At 46.8% G+C, this 12,126-nt stretch overlaps 2 non-coding genes across 2 annotated transcripts; both read left to right on the plus strand.

The window, feature by feature from the left end:
- The first annotated feature begins 393 nt into the window (after positions 1–393).
- TRNAE-CUC (transfer RNA glutamic acid (anticodon CUC)) lies at positions 394–465 on the plus strand. The gene has a single exon. It is a non-coding gene; the product is annotated as a tRNA-Glu (tRNA).
- Positions 466–6,246: 5,781 nt separating this feature from the next.
- TRNAH-GUG (transfer RNA histidin (anticodon GUG)) lies at positions 6,247–6,318 on the plus strand. Its single transcript has one exon. It is a non-coding gene; the product is annotated as a tRNA-His (tRNA).
- The last annotated feature ends 5,808 nt before the right edge of the window (positions 6,319–12,126 follow it).

The following is a 12,126-nucleotide window of genomic DNA, read 5'->3' on the forward strand; positions in this document are numbered from 1 at the left end:
GGTAGAGCCCCTTGAGCCAGTTCAGAGATCAGGAACCAGAAGGACTCCGCGCATCACCCGCTGAGAGCCAAGCCCGCACTTGGGTGGCAAGGAAACTGAGGCTCAGAAAGACAGCAAGTGCTTGGCTCTGCCTCACACCGTGCTACAGCTAGGCTAGAATGGAACACCGCTCAGTTTCCTTGTGGCCTGGCCTCAATACAGCCCAACGCAGCGGCCAGGCTGTCAGAGGTGGGAGGTATTGAGCAGCTGGGCAGTGACTGCTTGGGGACCTGCGGGCCTGCAGCCCCCTTGGGTCACAAAGAGCTGCTTTCAGTTGGGCTTTCCTCCTCTTAGAAAGTTAATCCTCACCTTCTCTTGTTTCCTCTGACAAGGAGAGTGTTGTGTCTGTTCTTTTCCCTGGTGGTCTAGTGGCTAGGATTTGGCGCTCTCACCGCTGGGGCCTGGGTTCAATTCCCAGTCAGGGAACATGTTTTGCAACATCCCCAAATTGTGTGTGAAGATTTGATAGAGAAACCCACAGGTGATGATTAAAATGCAGAAATATGTTCCCAGCAGCAATATTTGTAATAATAAATGTTCGTCACTTAGGAAATGTTATATGTTGTAATCCCTCCATACCATAAAAAGATATGCAATTATTTCAAAGATGGATGTAGATAATGATAATAGCCACCATGAGGCCACCGATGATAATGATAGTAATAATGGCTGATGCTCTTGGAGTATTTACTATGCATTTGGGCAGGGGTTCAATGTTTTACTGCCGTGTCTTATTTAAACTTGGAACAACCCATTCGGAAACACATTCCTATTGGGCCCATTTTACAATGTGGAAATGGAGGCATAGAAAACCTGAGTGACTTCAGAGTCACACCGCCATGGAATGAGGCTATCTGCTCGCGTCTACGGCTTCATGGAGAGAAGAGTCCAAGGTTCTCTTGTTCTTCTGCTAGGGATTGTCATCTTCTCAGAGATGTGCAGCCTGAAGAATCAGCTAAGGCAGGTGTGAGGAGGAGGGAGGGAGAGGAAGGAGGTGTGTATTGGGCTTGGTATAGGCAGTTTCTGGAGCTCCAGAACTGAGCTTTTGCCTAAGATGCACCTTTTGTAAATAGCATTTATTTTCCCAACAAACCCTTAAGCCTTCAGGTAGGATTTTCATCATCTAACTTGAAGCAGATGGGCAACAAAGACCCCATATATCTGGACGTGGAAGAATGAAGGTCCGAAAAGAACAATGACAAGGTTAACTACGTCTCTGTGTGGAACAGGATGAGTCTTTAGTTTATTTGCCGATGACTGCCCTGATTGCTCCACAAAGAGACATGTGGTGCCTGGAAATCTGAGGACATTTGCCTCAGACACCTGTCTATTATTAAATGCCCCCATCCCCAGGCTGCGTATCCTCACTTCTTTGTGCCATTGCACAGGTTTTAGATGCCTGAGGGCGTGGTGACAAAGAGGGCAGAAGTCGTGTGTTTGGGTACATTTCCGAGTTGACACCAGGTCGTGTGAGTGGAGGCAAGATGCAGGAATGCCGGATCCACGACATTCTCCCCGGCCCACACTGCCTCTTGCGCTTCCCCCTATCAGAAGCGACCCCACTGCACCTGACCACTGTAGCCTACTGGTCTGAAGTCAGCCACTTCCTCATCCTTCACTATGCTTTATTTGTCATGCTCACCGCTTGCATTCCCTGTGCCCAAAAGGAGAAATGCTTGTGGGGAGGACACCAGCCAGTTGTGTTCCCACTGCCCGGTCCCTTCTTGATGCCTCCAGATGTGGGCTCGGTGGGGCAGGACTTGCTCACCATGCAGCTACTCACCTAGAGCAAGGCTTCACACCTCGTGAGCACCCAATGCTCGGTGAATGAAGGCGTTCCAATGCAGGTTTCTGAGCGACATCAAGAATTCTACTGGACTTCCCACTTTTAGTCCTTTGAATAATTCGGGTAATGGGAAGATAGAAAAAGCTTTTCAAACCTGGGTGTTCTTTGTAAGGTTTATTCCAAGTCTAGAGGCACCTTCTGGAATAAGCTCCCCTCTCTGTAAGGGGACACTCCCCCAGCCTGTGGGACTCTGTAGGCAGAGAGGAAGGTAAACCCTGAACATTGAAGAGGAGGAGAAGGAAGTGGGTAATACTGGCGGCAGCCTGGAGTATGAGAGACAGACAGACAGACACAGGCGCACAGACACAGATGGAGAGGTTGGAAAGGCAGGACCGGGTCAAGGAGGAGTCAGGAAGCAAAAGGACCTATACGTCCAAGAGCCAGATTTAGGGTGTAAATGTCAGAGTTCAGTTTTGCTGAAGAGAGTCAACAAAAGAAACAAGGCAAAGGGAGCCAATAACTCTAAGGATCCAGGTCTGCATAAGAACCATGGTCAGGTGCAGGATCCTATGGCTCCAGAGATTTGTCTCCAGTGAGATGAGTTTTACAGAAAAACAAAACAAAACAAAACAAACACCACCAAGGAAGGAATAACACAGAGGTAGTTATTAATGTGCTAATTCACCTTTGTCTAGGAGGGAGAACAGTCTGTAGATCGTTTGCATTCAACAAAAGCAGAATGCAATTCATAAAGAAAAGAGAAGAGGAACAAATGTCTAGAAGGAGCCATTCTTTCCTCTCCTATTTGATAAGCCTCTTGACAGGAAGCAGTTCAGGGTCCCTCCAGCCAGTTTTCTCTGGACTCAGTTAGGTAGATCATCAGAGAAAACAATTACAATTATTGGAAGACTTTCTAAACATCTTGGAGGTTTAGCTGTGGAACATGTGCCAGAGATTATCTCTGGGCAGTCAGTGTCCACCATGTCTTTCTGCTGCGTCTACTGCTTAGGTAAGTCAGGTGGACACCACCCCCTCACTGGTACATCAGACTGATGTATAGAAACTTTGCTGTGCTGGCAAGAGCACGAAGGAAAAGGCTCTCTCACTGAGTTGGAAAAATATATTGGAAGATAAATTGGCACACCTCCTGTTGAAGTCAAACTAAGAACACGTAAAGAGATGCCTTCGGCTCCTGGCAATGTTGGAGTAACAGATGCCCAATTTACTCTCCTGCCTGAAATCTGCCCACTGCTCCTCTCTGCAAACAAACAGGTGCCTGTAATCCCAGCAGTTTGGGAGGCCGAGGTGGGCTGATCCCTTGAGTGCAGGAGTTTCAGACCAGACTGGGCAACATGACGAAACCTCATCTCTACCAAAAAAATTCAAATAATTATCCAGGCATGGTGGTGTGTGCCTGTAGTCCCAGCTACTCAGGAGGTTGCAGTGGGGGGATCGTTTGAGCCTGGGAGGCAGAGGTTGCAGTGAGCCAAGATTACACCACTTAAGTCCAGCTTGGGCTACAGGGTGAGACCCTGTCTCATGAAAGCAAGGAGGGAAGGAAGGAAGGAAGGAAGGGAGGAAGAGAGGGAGGGAGGGAGGGTGGGGGAGGGAGGGAGGGAGGGGCCGGATGCGGTGGCTCATGACTGTAATCCCAGCAATTTGGGAGTCTGAGTCAGGTGGATCACAAAGTCAGGAGATGAAGACGATCCTGGCTAACACCGTGAAACCCCCGTCTCTACTCAAAATACAAAAAATTAGCTGGGTGTGGTAGCACATGCCTGCAGGTCCAGCTACTTGTGAGGCTGAAGCAGGAGAATCACTTGAACCTGGGAGGCGGAGGTTGCAGTGAGCCGATATCACGCCACAACCACAATATTAGAGATGATAAATTTGCTGGATGGGATTAACAGCAGATCAGACGTTGCAGAAGAAATGATCAGGGAACATAGGACCATGAATAATTGGAAATATGCAAAATGAAACTCACAGACAAAAGAGAATTTTTTTAAATGAAATGATTATCAGTGAACTGTAGGGCAGACTTAACAGGTCTAAATTATGAGCCACCGCCCTCCCTCCCTCCCTCCCTCCTTCCTTCCTTCCTTCCTTTCTTCCTTCCTTCCATGAGAGACAGGGTCTCACCCTATAGCCCAAGTTGGACTTCAGTGGTGTAATCTTGGCTCACTGCAACCTGAGCCAGGAGTCCCTGAGAAGGAGCAGGGAGGAAAGGAAACATTTATTTTCTTTCTTTGTTATTTTTATTAGGGATGGGGTCTCAGTACATTGCCCAGGCTGGTCTTGAATTTCAGGCCTCACTCAACACTTCCTGACTTGGCCTCCAGAAGGTGTGAGCCACTGTGCCCGGCCAATGTCTGAAGAAACAATAGCTGAAAACTTCTCAATCATAACAAAAATTACAAATCCAGTGACCCAAGGAGCTGAGGAAACCGAAGCACAAGAAACATGAAGAAAACCACTCCCGGATCCATCAAAATAACATTGCTCAAATCCGGCCAGAAGAAAAAGACATTGTACATACACAGGAACAAAGATGAGGATTGTGTCAGTTTCCTTTCTGCTCCTGCCGGCCTCTACCAGGAGCAGCAATGCACGCGAGCAGAGAAGCAACATCTTTAAGGTACTGAGGGCAGGGGAAGTTAGCCTAGAATACTATGCCAGAAAAAATAAATTCTCAAAACTGGAAGTGAAATAAGGACATTTAGAGATGTACAAAAGCTGACCAAATTCACTACCAGCCCGCCCACACTACAAGAAACGTCAAAGGAGTCCTCCAGGCAGAAGGAATCCAATACCAAATGAAAATCCAGATCTACACGAGGAAATGAAGAACACCAGAAATGGGTAACTGTCCTAGGTATTTTTTTTCATTTTGTAAATTTCTTTTGTAAAAATTTGACCATTTAAACAAAAGCACTAACAATGGGCTGTGGGGTTTATAATATGCATAAAAGCAAAGTGCATGTCAGTAGTAGCGTCAAGGCCAGAATGTGCGGTTTAATATCACTTGAAGGTTGACTGTGATCAGTTAAAAAGGTTTGCTCTAAGCCCTAAGGCAATTACTAAAATAACAAAAGAAAGAGTTATAGCTAATAAGCCAACAGAGGAGAGAGAATGGAATGATATAAAAACCGTGTGAACACTATGATAGAGTAATTGCTCTTCCTATATCTTCACCTCTATCTATAGAAATACTTACACCAGTGGCTGAAAATGCCGGTACAAGAATGACTAGAGCATTATATGTAATAGTAAAATCACAGAACCAATTTAACCTCAAAAGCGTATGGAAAGGGCTAAATGGATGACAGTTATGGAAAGCATATGGAAAGGGCTAAATGGATGGGGGAGAGGGAGAGAGATAGAGAGAGAGAGAGAGAAGAGAGAAGAGAGCAAGCGAGAGAGAGAGAGAGAGAGAGAGAGAGAGAGAGAGAAGAGAGAAGAGAGCAAGCGAGAGAGAGAGATCCCAGAATCCTAGCGGACCTTGATTTACGTCCTCATGTACGCGAGACACGGAGGAGAGGAGGGTAAAGTTGGTCTCGCTCTGCCTTTCCATGAGAGCACGTGCTGGACAGAAGAAAGTTGCCAGCGGTTTAAGCATTTTTAAAATGCAAGAAATGTTCCATACAACGGGCTCGAACCACCCACCTCCAGACTTGGAAGCAAATACACTACCCGACTGCGACACAGGAACAGTCAACTGTCGCTCTCGTATCACCACGCAGAGCAAGCGCCCATCCAACGTTAGGTGGAGCCATCGCCTTTTGTAGTACAATTGTGCAGCTCCAAAGCCTCGCAAAACCGGAGAGGCGCATCTTGCCGGCTACGGTTGAAACCTGTGCATTGGGTGATTCTGAAGCTGGAAGGGCAGCGGAATGGCCTTCGCCCCGTCCTGCCCCTTGCAGGCGTCAGACCCGGCATCCCAGCAAACGCCCGGCTCGGCGACTCCCTGGGCCTGAGCGCGTCGGTCCCAAGGGAAGCAAGCAGAACGCCCCGTGGGCTCCAGTGATGGCTCTTCCCTTTCTTGGCTCCGCCTTCACCTCTCTACACTGCTTGCGCTCCCCTCTCTCACCTCGGCTTCCGTCGGTGGGGCGGGAGAGAGGAAGGGTGAAAAGTAGAAATACGGAGAAGCGGGAGAGAAGCAGAGGAGGTGCGGACGAGAACAGAGAGAGCCCCCGAAAGAGGCTGGTGCAGGGAGGCCCAGGCTGGAGTGAAGGAGATGAGAATTGTTCTCATCACGTATGAGAATTGGGAGGAAGGGAGGGAAAAGCAGAGCTGGCAAGAAAGAAAGAAAAGCGCGAGCCCCCTGTGGCTGTCTGGGAAGAAATCCGCCTAATAATCGAAATCTATTGACCTCAAAATTACTAAAGCAAGTTCAGACATCGCCGGTTGGCCTGTGGCTCGCCGTGATCGTATAGTGGTTAGTACTCTGCGTTGTGGCCGCAGCAACCTCGGTTCGAATCCGAGTCACGGCAGCGTCGTTTGTCCAGGCCGTCAGTTGTACCTTTTTGCTCCCCGGAGCAACCAGGTGCGTCAGGGGAAGGAAAAGAGATCTCACAGCTCACTAACCTGGCGAGGAATCCAAGGGAAGCCCTGGACGTGCTCTGTCCTGTTTCTGAGACTCACACAGCAAATAACCCAGTCAGTCCTGTTGGTGGCTTACACGGAGGCAATGGTGTGCTCAGAACCATTTTTCTGGTCACTAGGGGCAGGTCAGGGGAAGGAGAAGAGACCTCACAGCTCACTAACCTGGGGAGGAGTCCAAGGGAAACCCTGGACATGCACCCTCCTGTCTCTGAGCCTCACAGAGCAAATAACCCAGTCAGCCGTGTTGGTCATGGCTTACACGAAGGCAATGGTGTGATCAGAACCTGTTTTCCAGTCACAGGGGCTGTTACACATGAAACAACAACAAGCTTTTTAATGACTTTAAACTCGAAACTGTTTGTTGTGGCCTACAGTGGCTTGTCTCCGAGCCTGTGGCCAAGTTTGTATGCCAACAGGAAAGTGTGGGGAAAGACAATCTCTTGCAGGGGTCTTTCTACCTCCACTCTGCTGGGTAGAAATGGGCCTTGGGCCTGGAGCACTTCCTTCCCAAGAGACAAGGAGTCCTCACAGCCTGTGCTGGACTCACCTCCTTGTGTGGGAGTATATTTCCCCAGATCTGACTTAGTGTGTACCCCTTTGTTCCACTTAAACATGTGCATCAACTGGCACCTGGCCAGCTGCTGTATCTGCCCCCCTCTGAGGGCAGGGGGCGAGGCCCTTTCTGCTTCTCAAGAGGCTGTGTGTGCAGGCCAAACGGAGGAACCTGCTGGCCATGGGGGACCAACGCCCACAACTGAAGCGGAGCCCATACCTGCTCTGTCTCCTCTCTGTGTGAATAATGTGTTGTTTTTCCGTCAAGTGCTTGACTGCGTTGCGTTTTCCTTGGCGACTCTGATACAAGAGGCTGTGGCCAGAAGTGTTTAAATTCATTTAAACCTAATATCCACCCTTTGAGATGGGTTCTCTTATCATCCTCATTTAATAGGTAAGGACTAAGGCTCAGAAAGGTTAAGAAGATTGCATGGGTAGTAAGCATCAGAGCTAGGCAGTCTGATTCCGGTATTACTACTAAACTATACCTTATATACTATTACTTTACTAATATATCCCTGAGACCTGTTATCTGCCAGATACTGGGACATCATCCTATGCCCTCCTGGTTGCCTACCTGTCTTTTCCGCAGACCTATATCTGCCATTTAAATCAGTGTCCTTGTGAATACCCAGACATGTTCTTTCTTCCAACTTCCTCAGCTACCCTACACCAAGCACGAACTTACACATTTTCAATCCAGAAAGTGCCCAAACAGTGTCCTCCTTACCCAGGCCATGAGGCTGATCTCAGCTCCTCAGCCAGCTTCCCTTCTAGTCCATTTATTGGGAGCTGGGCCTCCAGCTAGGATACTCTCTGGATGAGACTCTCCAGGTCCTTTTTGGCTGGAGCCCTGGAAAGTAGAAAATCGCAGTGCCATCAGACAGCCACCCCTCATCCTCATCAGGAACACTGTGAGGTGAAGACCCCTCCAGGGTGCCAACAGCTCTCAGCTTCCGGGGTCTTTCCAGACTGACAAATAATCACTTGTAACCGAGAGGAGGGACCAGACCTGGCTCTTGAGGTTTTGAGTGACCTTGTTGGCATTCTGCAGCTGGGCCTTCAGATCTTTGATGTCCTTTCCTAGGAGTGAGATGTTTTCTGACTTTCCATATACCCAGAACTCCTCCTGCTTCCCTAGCTGGTTCTCCAAGGGCTTCCTCTTGGAGGAACCAGCCAGCGTTGAGCCCCGGCGCACCTGCTCAGAGCACAGCCCCTCCATCAGGACCATCTCCTTGAGGCTGTTGTGCTCCTCACACTCTGAAAAAGGACAAAGATGTCTTCCTGAATAACAGTTGGATGTGCTGTTGTGGTCACTGCCTTTGAGAGGAGGCAGGTTTGGTCATGAGTACAATAATTACTAGGGAAAAAGTTGAAGAAGTACTTTATTCAACCCCAACACTGTACTAGGCATTCAAATACAATATTTCTTATCCTCCTTATACCTGCAAGTTAGGTATCATCACTTTCTATTTTACTGACTGGGGAAACCAAAACTTAAAGAGAGGTGGTAAACTAGCTTGTTCCAGATCACTCAAACTAGCACATGGCAGAACCAGAATTCAAATCCTCCAATGTCCTGTGTTCGTTCCACAAACACTGATGTTTCTTAAGACATTAACATGGCCTTATCTATTTAGGATGGCCACAAGAATGTAGGACAAGCTATTCCTGCATGCTGAAAGTTAAATGCTCTCTAAATTTTCCTATAATTTAAAAGTTTATTGGGTTACAACTGTGTGAAAAATAGGTATAAGAAAATAAGACTTTGAATAAATATATCAGCATGTTAACGTCAGTGTATTAAGGCAGTGGTAGTCAGAATGAAAACTAAACCATGGCATTTTACCAGATGTCAGGCACTGTTCTAAAGCATTTTATAAGAATTTACTCATTTAATTGACATTGGTACCTGATGGGGTAGGCAGTTCCTTTGTTACTATTTTAACATATGAAGAAACTGGGACACAGGAAAGTTTACAAATTGGGATTTGAACCAACCAGTCTGGCCCCAGGATCTTTTCTCTTAACTGCCACACTACACTGCCTCAAGAATAAGAGAGATTGTGTTTTTCTTCTCTTCTGGTTTTCAATGTGGTGGGTGGGCCTATAGTTGTAGCCCTTTTATAATGCAAAACAAAATTATTTTTAACTTAGGGTTTGCATGTTTCCAAAACCTCATCTGGTGTCTAAGCAGGCCTTGGTATTTCTATAATAATCAGTTGTATAGAACTTTTTATTATTATTATTATTATTATTATTATTATTATTATTATCAGCATGCCAAAAACTAATTGTAGAAATTCAAACTTATACTCAGCCTCATTTTGGGTAAGAGTTCTCCTATTAACCTCCTGTCCTCCTCTTCCCCACTACTTGTCAGATGTGGAACTGGCCAACAGCACCCAAATGTGACAGCTGACTCCAAGGAGGGAAAGTGAGCCCCACACCCTGTGCTCTTACTGGGACTGGTGGTTTCCTCCTGTTCAGCCTCATTCTTGCTTCGGCCACAAGTCCCATAGCCCAGGTCCAGGAGGTCCACCTGGACCTGCTTGCTGAACTGCTTCACCAAGGACTCACCTGCTTGGGAAGAGACAGCAGGTGTTACAGAATGTCTGAATTTCCCACATATGCCCTCAGCCTCAATGGCACATACCCTAACCTTTTGGGGCAGGGAGGTCAGATCCACAGTGGGAGAGAAGCTTCTTTCAACTGGTGGGAGAAGAGACCACCAGCTCCAGGAAGCAGAATTTCTTTCCACAGGAGGAGCCTGCATTTGCCATTGATATACTCCCCTTCAGATAACCTAGGTGTTAGTTGGGACCAGATATCCTTAAGTCAGGGATTGTATACTATCATCTCTAGCAGCCCCATTGAAGCTGGCAAGTGCTTTATCCACAGGGGTTCAATAAATGTGGAATGGAGCTGAACTAATTTAGAGTCCCAAGACACCTAGACCTGTACTGTCCAATAAGAGAGTTAGTAGCCACATATGGCCACTTTATACTAAATTAACTAAAATTAAATAAAACCAAATGTTCAAGTTGCACTAGCCACACTTCATGTGCTCAATAACCACGTTATGTCGGTATAGAACACACAGAAGTTATAAGACATACAGGCTACTTACGTTACTAGTAAGTCACAGTTACTTACTAAGTATAACTCTGTATTTCTCCAGCTCATTAGCCTGAGCAAAGACAGTGGCTTCTGATAGCAGCAGCTTCTCCTGGAGATCTTGATAGCGTTGTTTGCATTGTGACAGCTGGGAGCGCAGGTGCTGGGTGGACCCTAGTAGGCTAAACGCTGACTGAGGCCCAGGGTCACGAGGCTGGGACTGGTTATCCAACTGTGAAAGGGTCCAATACAGGGATCAGGACAGTCTGAGGTCACCCCCATGCAGTGATGACCACCGCCCCTTCTGAACCCTTTGGACTTTACTCAAGTCTGTCACAGCACTTCTCATGCCATTTGGCAGTGACTTGCTTTCCAGATGGAGCTCCTGGAGCACTGTGATAACGTTTTCCTCATATCTATATCTATAGCACATAGCACAGCACCCATCAAGTCTCCAGAGGAGCTCTCAGGAAATATTTTCTCAGTGATCCAAAAGAGAAGGGGTGTAACCCTCCACTCATCTCCCCTCGCATTCTGTCCCATTGATTCTCTCAGAATCCCTGTATTCTCCATTTTACTGAATCTTTGGCATGCTTACTTCCCTAAAGAGGATCCCAATAACCCATCTGAGGCCCAGGAACAGACACCTGTGATGGGCTGTGACAAAAAAATGGCAGTGATAAGGAAGGGATGTCATTACATACTCCTTGTCTGGGCTGTCTCCTAACTGATGCATCCCTGTGTTACAGCAGTTACCACATCCTGTTAAAATTACCTGTTTGTGTGCCATCTTTCCTTACCACATTAAGTATCTCAAGGGCAGCCATTGGTTATATTGCCCCATGCCAATGCCTAGTGTGTTATCTGAAAAATTAAGTACTCAAGAAATATTTATATTGTAAAAACCTTTCTAAAGGCTGAATGTAGGCAGAATATTATTACTATTGCCTGTGGTACGCAGAGACCCTTCTCTTGGTACCTCCTGATTCACATGGGAGAATGTTTTAAGGTAAACACTGTCATCTCGAGCACTTCGCCAATTGTTTTTCATTCCATCTAAGCCCCACACTTACTTGGTGGGTATCCACTGTGAAGGTAGCCCCAAGGTCAAGTCTCTGGGGTCTGGGGCAAGTCCTCACATTCACATTCCCCTCCTCTTGGTGTTGGTGCTTCCCAGGAGAACCAACCAGTTCTGTGTTTATTCTGTCCATGGTGCTGGTCAGATGCACAAGGAGCTCTGGAGTAAGTTTACTATTCCCTTCCTAGCTACTCAGCACAAGTTGTTCTTTGAGGAGGTTGATGATATTGTGGGCATTCTTCAGCTTTCCTTGGAGCTTTCTGAACTCAGCCCGAAGGCTACTCTCACTCAGACCCTCCTTGGTTATCACAGTCTCAACCATCACCTCGCCCTTCTCCTTGTCTTCCTTGACCTCCCATCCATCAGACATTGCTTCTTCCTTCTGCTCTTTCAGCCCTGCATTCTCAAGGCAAAGGCTCAGCATGGTGTGAGGCTTTGGCAAAGGCTGCAGGAAACACACATAATTGAAGGCTAGGTCTGGACCTGACAGCAGTTCCTATTAGTACCTCTTACCCACATCTCAGCCCACAATAAACTCAGACATACCCCAGAGCATGAAGCAACCTGAGACCTATAACAGCTCCCTAATTTTATATACAAGAAAGTCAAGGCTCAGGAAGAGTAAGAGATTTGCCCAAACTTCCACAGCTTCTTGGTGGTAGCACCATCACTAGAAACCTTGGACTCAAGGCATGCAGGCTAGTTTTCTTTACTTGTGCCATGCAGCCGCATATGTTCTAATTTTTAGTAGCCTCTGGAATAAAAAAGAGTACTTACCACTGTTAAAAAAATAAGACCTTTTCTGTAACAAATTTATTGTTATAAATTCTGCAGTTCTATTATTTATCATCAGTCAGTTTCAAACCATTGGGACTTAGGAATACAGAATAAATAAATAACACTAATCAGAACTATTATTACAATGAAAATGTACTTAGATAATTGTTTG

The sequence above is a fragment of the Macaca fascicularis genome, chromosome 1, assembly GCF_037993035.2.
Source record: "Macaca fascicularis isolate 582-1 chromosome 1, T2T-MFA8v1.1".
NCBI classification, from domain to species: domain Eukaryota; kingdom Metazoa; phylum Chordata; class Mammalia; order Primates; family Cercopithecidae; genus Macaca; species Macaca fascicularis.